Below are 17,787 nucleotides of genomic sequence, written 5' to 3' on the forward strand. Positions count from 1 at the left end.
ACTTACTAATCTTGTGAATATTGATTCATCAAGTGGCTTGGTAAATATGTCTGCAATCTGCTTTTCACTTGGAACAAAATGAAGTTCCACTGTACCTTTCATCACATGTTCCCTAATGAAGTGGTACTTGATATCAATGTGCTTGGTTCTTGAGTGCTGTACTGGATTTTCAGTAATGGCAATGGCACTTGTGTTGTCACAAAATATTGGAATTTTGTCAACAATTATACCATAGTCAAATAACTGATTCCTCATCCACAGTATATGTGCACAGCAACTACCAGCTGCAATGTATTCAGCTTCAGCTGTTGATGTGGAAACAGAATTCTGCTTCTTGCTGAACCATGATACAAGCTTGTTTCCTAGAAATTGACAGGAGCCTGTTGTGCTTTTCCTGTCTAATTTGCAACCTGCATAATCTGCATCTGAGTAGCCAATTAGATCAAAACCAGACTCTCTAGGGTACCAAATTCCTAGATTTGGAGTCCCTTTGAGATATCTGAAAATTCTTTTAATAGCCACTAAGTGAGATTCTTTAGGGTCAGCTTGAAATCTAGCACAGAGATATGTAGAAAACATAATATCAGGTCTACTGGCAGTTAAATATAAAAGTGAGCCAACCATGCCTCTATAACTTGTAATATCCACAGACTTTTCAGCCTTGTTTAATTCAAGCTTGGTGGCAGTGGCCATGGGAGTTTTTGCAGGTGAACAATCCATTAAGTCAAACTTCTTTAAAAGATCATAAATATATTTAGTTTGACTAATGAAAATTCCACCACTAACTTGTTTAACTTGTAAACCAAGAAAGTAAGTTAGCTCTCCCATCATGCTCATTTCATATTTACTTTGCATTAATTTTGCAAACTTTTTACAAAGTTTATCATCTGTAGATCCAAATATAATATCATCTACATAAATTTGTACAAGTATCTTAGAGCCATTAACATTTCTAAAGAAGAGAGTTTTGTCAACAGTACCTCTTGTGAAGTGATTATCTAGAAGGAACTTTGATAAAGTCTCATACCAGGCTCTAGGTGCTTGCTTTAGTCCATAGAGTGCTTTCAACAGATAATACACATGGTCTGGAAAATTTGGATCTTCAAAACCTGGAGGTTGGCTTACATAAACTTCTTCCTCCAATTCCCCATTTAGAAATGCACTCTTGACATCCATCTGATAGACTTTGAAATTGGCATTAGCTGCATAGGCTAGAAAGATTCTGATGGCTTCAAGTCTTGCAACTGGAGCAAATGTTTCATCAAAATCTATTCCCTCTTGTTGAGAATAGCCTTTGGCAACTAATCTGGCTTTATTCCTTATGACAATGCCATTTTCATCCATCTTGTTTCTGAATACCCATTTTGTGTCAATAGAATTCTTGTTCTTTGGCTTGGGTACCAGCTTCCATACTTTGTTCCTGTCAAATTGGTTTAGCTCCTCTTGCATAGCTAAAATCCAATCTGGATCCAAAAGAGCTTCTTCCACTCGCTTAGGTTCCTCCTGTGATAGAAAACTACTATACAGACATTCATCTTGAGTAGCCCTTCTAGTTTGTACTTTAGATGTAACATCACCAATGATCAGTTCAAAAGGGTGATTCTTGGTCCATTTCCTTTGAGGTGGTAGATTAGCCCTTGATGAGGTTGCCTCAGTATTGTCATGATGTGAGATAGAATGTTGATTTGTTGAAACTCCCCCTGATTTGTTGATCCTTTGAAAGGAATTGGGAGTTCTATGAACTGATGAGGTGAAGTGATTATCCGTTGACAGACTGTGATCAACGGATGCTTCGTTATGAACTTCAACAGATGATGCACTTTGTCTTTCAACGGATGCTGCATTGCTTCTTTCAACGGAAGCTGAATTTTGACTTTCAACGGATGCAGCATTCTGTGCATTATCCAAAGGCAGACTCTGGTTTCTTCTTGAGATGCCTTCTTCATCAATCTCATCTTCACTATCATCACAATATATCTCAATATTGTCAAATTTGAGTTCTTCATGATGTCCCTCATCTGTTAGTCCATCAATCTTTTTATCATCAAACACAACATGTACAGATTCCATGACAATGTTGGTTCTTAGATTGTAGACCCTATATGATTTTCCAGCAGAATAACCAACAAATATTCCTTCATCAGCCTTTGCATCAAATTTTCCTTTGTGATCAGATTGATTCCTTAAGATGTAACATTTGCAACCAAAGACATGTAGAAAGTTTAAAGTTGGTTTTCTTCTCTTGAATAATTGATAGGGAGTCATGCATTTTGCTTGATTGATTAGAGAAATATTCTGAGTGTAACATGCACAGTTAACAGCCTCAGCCCAAAAATAAGTTGGGAGCTTTGACTCCTCAAGCATTGTCCTTGCAGCTTCAATTAGTGATCTATTCTTCCTTTCCACCACACCATTTTGTTGTGGATTTCTTGGAGCTGAGAACTCATGCATGATCCCATTTACTCCACAGAACATCTTCATGGTTGAATTCTTGAACTCAGTTCCATTGTCACTCCTAATATTCCTTACTTTGAAATCAGGATGATTGTTGACTTGCTTGATATGATTGATGATTATTTCACTAGCTTCATCCTTTGATCCAAGAAAATAAACCCATGAAAACTTTGAGAAATCATCTACAATCACTAGGCAGTATCTTTTCCTTGAAATTGACAATACATTGACTGGTCCAAAAAGATCCATGTGTAGAAGTTGCAGTGGTTCATCAATTGCAGATTCAAGCTTCTTACTGAATGATACTTTCTTTTGCTTTCCTTTCTGACAAGCATCACACAGTCCATCCCTTGTGAATTCCACTAGAGGTATTCCTCTAACTAAGTCCTTTTTGACTAGATCATTCATTGTTTTGAAATTCAAATGGGACAGCTTCTTATGCCATAGCCAACTTTCAACTGTACTTGCTTTGCTGAGAAGACAAGTAATGGATTCTGCATCTGTAGAGTTGAAATCAGCTAAGTACACATTTCCTTTTCTAACTCCAGTTAGAACCACTTTATTGTCCTTTTTACTTGTGACAATACAGGCTTCAGAATTGAAGGAAACAGTATTCCCTCTGTCACATAGTTGACTGATGCTCAATAAATTGTGTTTGAGACCATCAACCAATGCAACTTCATCAATGATGACATTTTCTTTTGAAATCAAGCCATATCCCATAGTGAATCCTTTGCTGTCATCTCCAAAGGTTATGCTAGGGCCAGCTCTCTCCTTAAATTCTGTGAGCAGAGTGAAATCTCCTGTCATGTGTCTTGAACAGCCACTGTCCAAGTACCATAGATTCCTTCTTTGTCCCTGCACACAACAAAATCAATCAAGTTGATTTTGGTACCCAAGTTTCCTTGGGTCCAGCCTTGTTAGTCTTTTTCCTAGACTTCATTCCTCCTGCATCTTTTGACTTAGGTAACTTTGGGTCAACCTTGGTCTCAGATGTGGTTGGTTGAAGTGTAGGGTTAGTCACAGAATCATTTAACACATTTGATTGAATTTGATAAGGCATAGGTTGTGCAAACATGTTATTCCATATAGGCATATTGTATGGCATTTGAGGCATACTAAATGCAGTAAAGTAAGGATTGTTAATGTATGGCATGTTTGCAAAATGTGCATGAGGATTCTGGTGAGACATAACAGGCATAGCATGCAGAGGTGACATAGACATGTTAGGCATGGAGGGATTTGAAGGTATGGGAGCATTTTTAACAGATTTGCAATTATCAGATAGGTGATTAACACTTTTACAATGTACACAGCTTTTTCTAGGAGCATACCTATCAGGTGTGTAATTGTTATGTTTATTAACCCTACCTTCCCATTTCTTTTAGATTTTCTTTTAGTTTCCTTCTTATCCTCAACCAACTTAAGCCTATCTTTTAACTGATCTAAAGTCATGTGTCCTATATTCACCTTAATGACATCTCTGGATGTGCTAGCTCCTTCTTTGACAAAGTTCTTGAGAGTTGAATCATTCTTTTTATTTTTAAAAGAACTTGCCTGTTTTAATTGATGAGCCTTCAACGGATGCTCCTTTTCTTCCTTCAACGGATAACTTTCATCATCCGTTGATTCCACATCCGTTGACAATCCATCAATTAATTCTAACTTCTTTTTGTTTTTCTTCCAGGCATCCTCACAGAATGATTCAATTCCCTGAACCTTGGCAATTTGAACACTAACATCCCTAGATGTTTTCCAGGCCTTGATTACCTCTTGCTCACTTTCTAACTGTTTAGAAAGAATTTCTACTTTCTTAACAGCTTCTTCTAGTTCACTCTCGACAGTCAAGCATTTAAGTTTAATCTTTTCAAGCTCAATTACCTGACTCTCTAACACAGCATTCCTATCACTCAAAAACACATTATTTTCTTTGATCCTAGTGTTTTCTTTAGCTAGTGATTTAAGAGAAACATGCAAATGATATAATTCATTGGACATATCATTTATGGCTTCATTGCATTCATGTTTAGAAAGCTGAGAGAGATCAGTAGTAATTACCTGGTTGCTTGATGAACTAGTTTCATTTTCATCAGAATTAGCCATCAGGGCTAGGTTGACATATTCCACATCATCATCTTCATTTACCCCATTTGCTGCCCAATCATCTTGAGTGAGAAAAGCTCTTTCCTTTTGTTTGAGCAAATCAAAATACTTCCTTTTGTAATCAACTTGCTCAAATTTCTTTTTCTCAGAATTTGGCTTCCTACACTCACTTGCAAAGTGTCCACTAATGCCATAGTTGTAACATTTGAAATTTGATTTGTCAACCATGTTTTTGTTTGGCTTAGTGAACTTTGTGTTTTTCCTGAACTTCATCTTTGCAAACTTCCTGGACAGAAAGGCCAGATGTTCATCAATATCATCAGATTCATCCTGACTGGAATTTTCTTCATCCTCAGCAACTTGCTCTTTACCCTTGCTTGATTCTGATTTGCTTGTGCCAATTTTGAGACTTGGCATTGTCTTTTCCTCATTTCTGGCTTCAACTTTTTCACTGTCAGCTACAAGTGCAACTGATCCTCCTTTTCTCTTTCCCTTTTCCAACAGCTCATCTTGCTCCATCTCAAGTTCATAAGTCTTCAAAATTCCATATAATCTTTCAAGTACGAAGTCCTTATAATCTTGAGAATTTCTTAGAGAAACAGTCATAGGCTTCCATTCCTTTGGTAGAGACCTTAGAAATTTTAGATTGGAGTCCTTGACTTGGTACATTCTCCCATACAGCTTTAATCCATTCAATAGTTTCTGAAATCTGTTGAATGTATCATTCAATGATTCTCCTTCTTCAAAGTGGAAATATTCATATTGTTGAATGAGAAGCTGCATTTTATTTTCTCTAACTTGCTCCGTGCCTTCACAGATAAGCTGCACAGTATCCCAAATTTCCTTAGCAGTTTGGCTATTGATGATATTGTCAAACATATCTTGACCCAGGCCATTGAACAAAATGTTCATGGCTTTCTTGTCCTTGTGGACCTCTTCAATATCTTCAACAGTCCATTCTGCCTTTGGCTTGGGAATAGACTGTCCAATAGCAACTGTAGCAGTAGCAGCTGTGGCCACCTTGTGTGGGATGTGAGGACCATTCTCAATGCAGTTGATGTAGCTTTCATCTTGAGAGAGAAGATGTAAATGCATCTTCACCTTCCAGTGATGATAGTTATCTCTTTCCAGGATTGGAATCTTTATACCAATATCCTTCTTACTCATGATGTTAGCAAGATAGATCTTTAAACTCTCTGTTTGTTAAGAGCTTGCTCTGATACCAATTGTTATTCCCAGTGGACTAACAATGAGATTTACAGAAGGGGGGGTTGAATGTAAATCTCAAAACTTTTTCAAGTTTTGAGCAGTTTGTGAGACTAAGTGTTTGAGTGATCAAATGTGTGTGAATTGCTTGGAGCTGATGCAGACAGATATATATTCAAACACAAATGTAATGAACACAAAGAACTTAAAAAATTTTCTGGTGGATTTGTTGTTCCACCAGAGATGTGTTATTTCAGAAAATCTGTGATTCAAAATTAAAATACAGCTGCTTCCTAGTACAAACTAGATGATTTTCTCTCTTGATATTTCTAAACAGCTCAGGGAAAATTCACATCTAATTACTAGCTACTACCTGGTTTATATAACACCAAGTTTACAAGTGAAGACAAAGATAAAGTACAATAAGACAATAGTTCTCAACTTGTTTCTGTTCCATTTTTATCCAGTGTAATATGGAATTATCTGTTGACTTTCCATTTTGAACCAGACTAAAAACGGCTGCTTTTTCTGCTGTTCCTGAAATAGGCTACCACATCTCTGTTAATCCATGTGCCTCTGTCAGCTTTGTTAACTGTCACTATCAACTGCTATGAGACTGAGCATCCGTTGAAGCTTTCATCCGTTGATGGCTTTATCCGTTGATGCTCTAGCAGTGCATCCGTTGAAGCTTTCATCCGTTGATGGCTTTATCCGTTGATGCTCTAGCAGTTGAAGCTTTATCCGTTGAAGCACTTATCCGTTGATGGATATTATCCGTTGAAGCATTAGAGGCATCCGTTGAAGCTTAGTTTCTCATCCGTTGAAGGTCTTCAATATCCGTTGACACTTCTTCACTTATACAAAATTACAAGGCATGAAATATTTACAATTAGCCCTCCTATTTGTACATCCATTAGTAGTCAACATGACTGATTATCTCCTAACAACATCTAAGAATTACAGCTTGAAATCAGAGAGTGAGATGTGCTACAATACCAAACTTATTGCTAAGTAAGGCTACTCCTTCAACGGATAGCCAAGATGGTCTTATCCGTTGAGGCTACAAACACTAGATTTCTACTTAAGTGTTTTACTGAACTTATCATCAAACTAATACACATATTCCTAACAGCTAATTTCTGAGATAGTATAAAAGTAAATTCACTTTTATTCATTTCTTTTATCATTCTCAAGATTCAATTGCTCTAATTTCTTTCTTCTCAAAAGCAAACTCTCTCTCTACAAATTCCAAACCTCGAACAATGGCACCTATAGTGAAAATCATGTCTCAAACCGGTTATATTAATTAGAAAAACAACTTCACAGCTTTGGTGAACAAGGAGATTCAACAGTCTGATGACTATCACAAAATGATGGATTTTGTGAAGAACTGCAAACTCAACTATGTCATGCTGGAATCACCCACCATATACTGTGAGGTTGTTGAAGAGATATGGACAACTGCAGTGTACAACTCGACAGACAAGACCATCACATTCACCCTGAAAAGTAAGCAGTTTTGCATAAATAGTGATATTATTAAAGCATGCTTCAAGATTCCTGATAATACTGTAACTGCTCCACACACAAACACTGACATTGTTAATATGCTTAATTCCATGGGCTATGCACTCACTACTTCTAAATTAAGTGAAATTAGGAGGTTGGGTCTTAGGAAAGAATTGAGTTATATGTGTGATGTAGTAGCTAAGGTGTTTTCTGGTAAAGTTAGTAACTTTGACTCTATAAACATTTCTATGTTTAACATGCTTTACATGCTAGTTACTGATAAGTACTTTAATTTCAGTGATTTGGTTTTGTTTGAGTTAGGCTTTAAGTTAGGAGAGATCAATAAGAGAGGTAAAAGTGTCTATTATGCTAGATTTTTTATGATGCTTACTAACCATCTTATTGAAGATATTATGATTGAGAACCCAACCAACAAGTTAAATTGTTGGGTTCAAGAAAGAAGGATCATTAAAGATTTAAACAGAGCAAACCATCACAAGGAGGTTCCCTTATACTACTTTCCAGTAATGGAGGGACCTCAGGTAAGTGAGGTAATTTCTTCTGTCTCCACTCTTCCAACCTCACAAATTTCTTTGCTTTCTAGTGTAGCTATGGCAACTGTGTCAATGACCCAACAGTTTCCTACCCAAGCTACCAAACCAACAAAAGTTCCTAAATCCAAAGCTAAGAAAGCCCCCTCTGATTTCTTTTAAAAGAAATTAGTTGTAAAATCCACCAAACCTAAAGAGGGGAGTGTGAAGGTGGGAAAGAAAGGTGAGGGACAGGGTGTAAGTCAAAGAAGTCCTAAGGATAAGGTTGAAGAGGTGAATGTTTCCCAGCCTAGCCACATTGCAGTTTTTCAACAAACTGCAGTGCTTAATAAGGATATAAGCTCATTACTAGTTGCATCCTCCCAAAAGGATGTGACTATTGAACAAAGCTCTCAGCCAAGAGCACAGGCCAAGAGGGTAAGGGACACAAGCTCACCCCAAACTTATACCAGAAAGAAGAAACCAAAAGCCCTTGGGGATGCACAGGGATCACACACTGTGCAAACTGGTGCTATAGACCCAGTCACTGCACCATCTGAAAGTCAGGTTGATCTGGCTCCAATAAATGTGGAATCACAGCCAAACTCTCTCATAATTGAAGCACCTGATACACCAAATTCTCCCACACACTCATTGAATGTTGATATGATAAACACATCACTTCTAAATTCTCCATCATTAACTCTCTTGGAGAAGTCAAAAATCCATGCAAGTGAGCATCATCTTCTAGATGATTTGTTGGCTCACTTGCCATTTCTTTCTGAGACTGTTGAGACATATGTGCCAAAACATTTCATCAATCTGCACAGAATCTACAATAGTCTCCACTCCACACTCATTCATTTCTACTCACTCGATGGATATTGTTCATCCGTCAAGTAGTGATTGTATCCCGACGGATGTGCCTAACAGCAGTCATCCTTCGGATAATCAAATTACTAACCCGATGGATATTTCTCATCCGCCAGAAGTCTCTGCACAACTTCAAAGTTCAACTATAGCTACAAGTGCAGATGACTTAGTAATTGTACAATCACTTTTAGGATTGAGGGAAGGTAGTGATTTGAGTGAGAGTCTGGGTTGCTCCCAGGAAAAAGGAGAGGAAAAGAGTGATCTAATGTAGTCCATTTCTTCGGGACTGGCAAAAGTGAGTGAGAGGAGTCCCACCTTAGATGGTGAAGGTGAGGGTGTGAGGGTGGGGAGCCAAGGTGAGACCTTGATGCAAGAAAAGATAGATAATGAGAGAAATGCAGGTACAGGAGAAATAAGGGGGATGTCATTGCAAGTGAGTTAATGAATGTCCAGGATGCAGACAGGGAGGGACTATCTCAGTAAAGTCAAGCTGTTATAGATTTTACCTCCTTGGATGCTGAGACATTTACTCACCCTGTTCCAGCATATCAACTTCTAGTTGGACAGGGCAATGACAATGCAGAAAGAATGCTAAATTTGGTGCACACCATACAGTCTATACAAAGAGCAAAGGATGCAATCACAGCTCTGCCCTCAATAGCTGATGATATTGACTATGAGACTGGTGGTTCAGAAGATTTCTTTGGTGGTGAGGATGAAGAAAGTAAAGAAGCCATTGGACATAGGGGGAGAAGTAGGCCCTAGTTCCAGATCAGGCATGCCATCATGGGCCCTCTCAAAGAAATATGAACATCATTTCAAGACCACACTCATCCAACTTATCAGTCAAACACAGTTTGCACTTCAATCATCCAAAAATGCTAGCACCAATAAGCTTCTACAAGCACATCTTGCTTCTCTCCAACTACAACAAATCCAAGGCTTCCAACACAATCAGGATATCACTTCTATCAAAACAGAAATCACTCAAGTGAAGAAGGATATAGCTGATAGATTAGATGCAAAACTTTCAGAAGCTACAATGCTTGATATCAAAAGACAATTAAGGAAAAACACTGATCTTGCCACCAAGGTGGATTCCTTGGAGAAAAGAATGACAGCAATGGAAGCCTCTCTAACAGCTATACATCTACATCAGGCACAACAAACAGACTTGCTTCAAAGGCTAATGGTAGCACAAATCCCTTCTTCTACTCAACTTGCTGATAACAAAAAGGGGGAGAAAAAAACCTCTTCTAAGGGGGAGAAAACAAGCTCAATTGTCTTATTCAGTCAAGGGGAATCAAGAAGTGAGGGGGAGCAAAAAGTGCTAAACATACAAGTTAGCAAAGTGATTATGCTAACAATTGTTTTCTCAAAGCCACCAGTTTTGGATAGCATTGATCTAATTCAAAGAGTAACTGAAAAGTTTAAGTTGAAATCAAATCCCAAGATGCTTTATGTTACAGCTCTAGAGAAGGAAATAAAAGAAAAATGGAGAAAAATGGATGCAGATATTCAACAAAAGTTTGGGCCAATTCAGAAGCCAGACAAAGTCTTTAATCATCATTTTAAAGTCATGAAAATTTCTGTGAATGAGATAAGCATGAACTATCTGGAAAGTGGTCAAACTTCCTGTATCAAATCTCCAAAGAAAGATCTCATCATGAAGGCCAAATGGAACTATCATAAGTTTTCAGACAAGAATCCTATGGATACAGTGTTTGAAATACCTAGGCCAGATGAGAAGAAGCTGCTGGCTAGGTCTATTGCATTCTATAAGGATCCAACTGATTCAGCATTGAAAAGAAGAATTGCCAAAATGTACAGAAATGGTAAGAAGATTTGTGTGGTGGTTGGACACCCACTATTTATGGAAGCTAAGAAGAAAGAGAAAGAAAGAATCAGGCTAGAAAAGAAGCAAGCTGCTTTGGATGCTAAGAAACAAAATCAAAAGAAAGAACAAACTGCTATCTTGGCCAAACTTCAAGCTGTAAAAACCACAACAGAACTTCCTTTACAACCAACTGTAATTACTGAACCTAAGAATCTGAAAATGCAAGAAGAATCAGAGCAGAAAAGAAGATTTAGATACAAACTCCATTCCAAGAGGAAAGTGAACTTTAATGATGAGGAATTGGAAGACCAATTTCCCAAAAAGCCTACTACTACAACTCAAACATCAAAACCCTCAGTGGTATTTGAAGAATTCAAAGTGGTTGATCCAACAAGAAATATTCATAGTGAACCAATTGTTCCTAAGGATGAGCCAGTAGACTGGGATAGTTTACCAATTCCTGAGCTAAATTTACCCATCTTCAAGACAAAGAGGACAAAGACTAGAGCTAGCAAGAATGTGAAGCCTGTATCTCTCAAATCCAAAGCTCTAACCAAATCCCAACCCATAATCAACAAGAGAGATCTCATGTACATTTATGATATCAAGGAATTCTTAGACTTGAATCTCTACTTGGATGATCTGGAAGAAGTAAGAGGAATTGATGCTTACAGACATCTTCCTGAAAGACTGGTATTTAGATACAAGGGAGGGAAAGATATGACATGGCCTCTTCACAGGATTCTCCAAGAAAGCCAATCTGTTCTGATTAAAGTCTACGCATCCTTCAAAAAGAACTTTGGATACAATGTGACTGCAAGAAGAATAGTTCTAAAGAGGATTGAGGAACTAAGGAGTATTAGAGCCAAAGATGCACTTCCAAAAACTCTATCTATCCCCTTTACAGGAAAAGGAGTGCATCTAAGGACCTATTGGCTGATGGAATTCATGGATGACAAAGGTGTTAGAAGATTCTTCAGATTGGAGGACCAATTGAGTATCTCTAGCAATGAGACTCTTTTAAAAATGCAGGAAATGCTAAATCTCTCAGAAGCTGATGAACTTGAATTCCACAGACAACTTCAGAATAAAATTGAAGAAAACAATAGAAGACTTGGGAAGAAATATAGACAATCAAGAAAATAGATCTATCTGCTCAAACTAGAGGAGCATCTTAATCACAATTATGAGCAATTTCTTGTGTACTTTGCATTGTTCAACTTTAAGCAATTTGTAGCACTTATCAGTTTTATCTACTATTTTTCATTCTGTATCTTTAGGATGTTTTGTTATCATCAAGTTTCTCTTAATTTATGGCTACAATTCCAGGAGACATAAATTGGGGGAGATTGTTAGGAATATATTGTGTACTTGATGCTAAGCTAAACAAAACACCTTAGTAGATTTAACTTGGTAAATTTTGTAGCACCTGACGAATGATAAATTATAGTCCCGACGGATGATTCAATATAATCACGACGGATGACTAATTGATATCCATCGGGTGAGTAGCTTATGTAACAATAAGTAATGTAGCACATTTCTGCAAACAACTTTGTATAAATTCTGTAGTAGCTTATGAATCATGTAGACTACTAGTAGATGTGCAGAATAGGTTGATTAAATGTAAATATAAGATGTCTTGTAATTCTGTATAAATGAAATAGAGTCAAGTGATAAATGGCTACCCGACGGATGATCAACAAAGCTACCCGACGGATGATCAACAAGGCTACTCGACGGATAACAAGCATGTACCCGACGGATGATCAATTCAAATATCTGTTGATAGTGACAACACAGTCACATGCATCGAGTATTTGAAAAGGAATGTGGCATCCTGTTTAGCAGGGTTTTGAGAACAAAGAAGCATTACCATTTTCATTCTATTTTGAAGATATTCAAATATGCTGGATTAGAGTAGTGAAGCAACATGGAGTTAGACTTGATAGGTTTTATTTTATTATCCTGTCTTATTACCATGTAAACTTGGTTATATATAAAGCAAGTGTAGCTAGTAGAACAAACAACTAAGCCAACACATTTTTAGCAGATAGACATTTGTAAGATGTATTTGTAAAATTTCTCTACAGTTTTGTTTGTTCACTTGTAAAGCAGCTGTGAGCTATTCAAGCTTCACAGGGTTCTCTTGATATATATATATATATATATATATATATATATATATATCTGGTGGATACATTAAAATCCACCAGAAAGTTTTAAAGACCTGAGTTTTTATTACTTTATGTTTGATTAACTTATATCTAAATTCCGCACTTTGCAAATCAAACAGTTAGATATAAATTGAGTTAGAACCATTTTTCATAAATCTCAAACGAAGCTAGAATTATATTCAACCCCCCTTCTGTAATTCTTGTTTTATTGTTAGGGAATAACAGATAATGTTGGAGAATTCACATCAAAGGATTTTAACGAGTTCTGTGAATCAATTGGTATACATGTTGAACATCATGTAACTCATATTCATACACAAAATGGTCTTGCAAAATCATTTATTAAATGACTCTAGCTAATCGCCGAACCATTGATTATGAAAACAAATCTCCCCCTTATAATTTGGGGGCATGTGATTTTACATGCAGTAGCACTTGTGCGTATCAGACCTACAAGTTATCACAAATTTTCTCCCTTACAATTGGTCTCTGGAAGAGAACCTAATATTTTCCATCTTAGAACTTTTGGGTGTACATCCATATTGTTCCGCCACAACGCACGAAGATGGGGCCTCAAAGGAAATTGGGAATATATGTTGGTTTTGAATCTCCCTCAATAATCAAATATCAAGAACCAATGACATGTGACTTATCCACTACTAGATTTGTAGACTGTCATTTTGATGAAAATACTTTCCCAAAATTAGGGGAGAGAATAATAATTTCCCAAAATCAGGGAAAGAAAATCAACAGCCGGAAAGGGAAATTTCGTTGAGTGCATCTTCATTGAATACTTTTGATCCTCGCACAGGTCAATGCGATTTAGAAGTACAAAAAATAATTCATTTACAAGGCATAGAAAATCAGCTGCCTAATGCATTCACCAACATCGGTAGAGTAACAAAATCATATATCCCGGCTGTAAATGCTCCTGAAAAAATACAAGTCCCAGAAGGACAAATTGTTAAGGCAAATGAGTCAAAACCTCGCTTAAAGGGGGGAAAACCAATCGGTTTCAAAAATAAAAATCCTCGAAAAAGAAAAGGACCAAACACTCAAGATGCCCAAATAGAGGAAATAAAATCTCTAGAAGAGACCCATGACATGATAGACGAAACTCCTGAAGAGGGACAGGTACCTGAGAATGTTAACATTGAAGAGATCTCGGTAAATTATGTTGTCACGGGAAAGAGAGGGAACCGAAATGATACTATCGTCGATGAATATTTCGCATATAATATAGCGCTTGATATAATGATGGATCCCGAAGATCTTGAACCAAAATCGGTCGATGAATGTCGACGTAGAAAAGATTGGCCAAAATGGAAAGATTCGATTAAAAAAAATATAGCTCACTTAATAAATATAAAATTTTTGGACCTATAGTCCAAACCCCTGAAGTGACTAAACCGATTGGTTACAAATGGGAATTTGTGAGAAAAATAAATGATAAAAATGAAGTTGTAAGATATAAAGCACCTTTAGTTGCTCAAGGATTTCCACAAAGATCAGGTATTGATTATGAGGAAACGTATTCTCCTGTGATGGATGCTACAACTTTTCGTTATCTCATTAGCCTTGCAGTCATTGAAAAATTAGACATGCAATTGATGGATGTTGTGACGGCATACTTGTATGGTTCCCTTAAGAAAGATATTTACATGAGGATCCCTGAAGTATTTCAAATGCCCGAAGCATCTAAATCACATTCTCTCCATCTTTACTCGATTATATTGAAGAGGTCCATATATGGATTAAAACAATATGGTAGAATGTGGTATAAATGATTAAGTGAATATTTGTTAAGGGAACAATACAAGAATGATCCTATTTGCCCATGTGTTTTTATAAAGAAAATAAGATCTTCAATTGTAATAGTGGTTGTGTATGTTGATGACATTAATATTATTGGAACTCCTGAAGAGCTTCAGAAAACAGTTGATTATCTCAAAGCAGATTTTGAGAAGAAAGATATTGGAAAAACGAATATTTGCCTTGGGCTACAAATTGAGCATCTGCGAGATGAAATTTTTGTGCATCAGTCGGCATATATAAAGAAAGTATTAAAATGTTTTTACATGTCTAAACCACATCCATTTAGCGCTCCAATGGTTGTTCGATCATTAGATAAAAGGAAGGGTGTCTTCTGAGCTAGGGAGAAAAATGAAGAAATTATGGTCCTAAAGTACCTTATTTAAGTGTTATCGGTGCATTAATGTATCTAGCTAATAATACAAGGCATGATATAGCATTTTCGGTAAATTTATTAGCAAAACATAGATCTACTCTAACTCAAAGACATTGATCTAGGGTGAAACATATTTTTCGGTATCTTAGAGGTACAACTGATATGGGGCTATTTTACTCTAATAAATCCAAAACAGTTTTAACTATTTATGCATATGCAAGTTATTTATCTGATCCATACAAAATTCGATCGCAAACAGGTTATTTGTTTACTTATGGAGATACAGTCATCCCATGACGCTCAGTGAAACAATCATTGGTTATTACATCTTCTAATCATGCAGAAATTCTCACAATTCACGAAGCTAGCCGAGAATGTATTTGGTTAAGGTTAATAGTCAAATACATTCAGGAGTCATGTGGCTTGTATCATAAAGGGGCAGTCCCAACAGTTATGTTTGAAGACAATACTCCATGCATTCAACAATTAAAGGAAGGATAGATGAAGGGAGATAAAACTAAACACATATCACCAAAGTATTTCTTCGCAAATGAGCTTCAAGAAAATGGAGAAAATAAAGTTCAACAGATTCGCTTAAGTGATAATCTTGCAGATCTATTTACCAAGTCATTGCCACCAACAATTTATGAGAAATTGCTACATAAGATAGGGATGCATCGGCTCAGAGATCTTAAATAAATTTTAAAAAATCGATGTACTATTTTTTTTTGCTAAGTTTGTTGTTTGTATATATAAAATAATTTTGGATTACAGAGATTTTGAGGGATTCACCCTCTGCACCTTGGCGAACCAAGGGAAGACTATTTATGAAATGAAATAAATCAATCTCGCGCAGGGGATGAAAGAATTTAAGTAAAATACAACAATGAAGAAACAACTAGATGGCGCCCCTGCCTAACCTCCCATCCAAGTGACTTGAAAACAGATGTACTCTTTTTCCTTTATTAGATTTTTTTTCCAAAAGGGTTTTTTCCTATAAAGGTTTTAACGAGGCACGATTATTGAAAATTGGACACCCAATGGGGAGTATTAGAATGTGGATATCCCTAGAGATTTTTAGAATAAAACCCTTGACTTTCTAGTTCATGTAACTTGTGTCTTTTGACCTTTCAAATAACTTGTAACATCCATGTATTGCACCTATAAATAGGTGGCAATGCTAGGATTGTAAAAGGACTTAAAAGTAATACATTTTCACATGTTTCTCTTCTCTACTATCTCTTAGATATTATAATATATTTCTAAAAAATTTGATTTTATAAACTTTTAAATATTGAATTATATGTCCAGGTAATAGTTATATTAATTAGTTATATTAATGTCATCATAAAAGGTGACCATATTTGTAATAAGCGTCCGGTTTGTAAGTAGAGGAGACATTACTAATGTCAAGTTTTTGGGAGTCTAAATATTTAGGTTATAAGCCGTTTGTGCTAATATAATATTTAAAATCTATTTCACTGGTGCCGCAATAACATGGTTGTGATACCCCTACAACTGGTTAACTCGTCATACCCTATATCACTCTAAGGGTTCTAAATATTTATGTTTTCAGAATTATATGACCAATTTTGTTTCAAAATATTAAAGTATCTGTTTAGTTATGTTCTGAAATATTTAAATACTTGTCTCATTTTCATTTCAAAATATTTGCATACATTTTTTAATGATTTTAGAAATTATTTCTGTTACAAATTTGTTTAGAATATTTTATAAATCTGCATCAGGTGATTTTAAATTTTGCAAAACTATTTAATTTGAACCCTTAGAGTGATATAATGTATGCCGATTTAACCAGCTGTAGGGGTACTACAGTTATGTCATTGCGGCACCAGTGACATGAGACTTCCGTGACAGTGTGATTGGTCATGACGTATTCTTCTGTAGCTCTTGTGAGGAGTTTTTGGCCATTTGATATTTATTCTGGATACGTGGATGCACCCAAATTTTGTTTTGATTTGGCGGTGACAATGTATATATGGTACATGTTATCTGGGTTGTTGCATACATTACGGTACCCTATTATGTATGTATTTGTATATGTTCTGATCTCGGTATGAAATGTCCTAACAATTGTTACTTTAGTCATGCTTATTTTAAAATTATTATTTTCTTATAACTGTCAAATATTTATATTCATTTTTATGTTTTATAAATTGTATTTCAATCCATACTGGCATTTGGCTTATGTCGTATTCTTTATCTGACAGGTACTTAAGGGGACCCAAGATTGTGTGATGTAGATCTACCCTACATATCTGTTAATTAGTAATTATGAACTTCTAGCATTAATTACATATCAGTGTGTATTTAAAAAATTTAGTTTATCATATCTATAGGTATGAATTGTTTTGGAGATTATTGGAGCTGCTTATTTATGATTAGTAGATTTTAATGCTATGTTCACAAGTTTTTGGATTATAAGTAACCTCTCATCTAAATTTTAGAAAGGGTATCATGACAGAAAAGTTTCTTTCACTCTTTTTTCGTTCACGCAAGAACTCGCAAGTTGTTTATATGTAAATTGTCTATTGTGCATATGGAGACATACTAAGTAAGTGTAATTGATTAGTTGTAAATTTTTATTGATGGAGATTTTTGTGCATGCAGGGATCCATCATTATTAATAAGCTCTCCATCAATATTTTGTGGACACCTTATCAAATACTAACTCTTAGCATGTACTCGTGGACACACATTAGAAAAATCCTTAAAACAATATTCCCTCTACCGCATTTAATCTTTTTTACATACAATTTTAAGTATTTTAACTTCGTAATAATATTTACTTTTATATTTTAAGTGTTTTGACTTCGTGACAAATTGGCTCAATTGACTTCATGTTTTAAGTGGATTGACTTCACAATAAATTTGCTCGTGAGCTTGAAA

Source organism: Apium graveolens, chromosome 2 (assembly GCF_009905375.1).
Source record: "Apium graveolens cultivar Ventura chromosome 2, ASM990537v1, whole genome shotgun sequence".
Lineage (NCBI taxonomy): Eukaryota > Viridiplantae > Streptophyta > Magnoliopsida > Apiales > Apiaceae > Apium > Apium graveolens.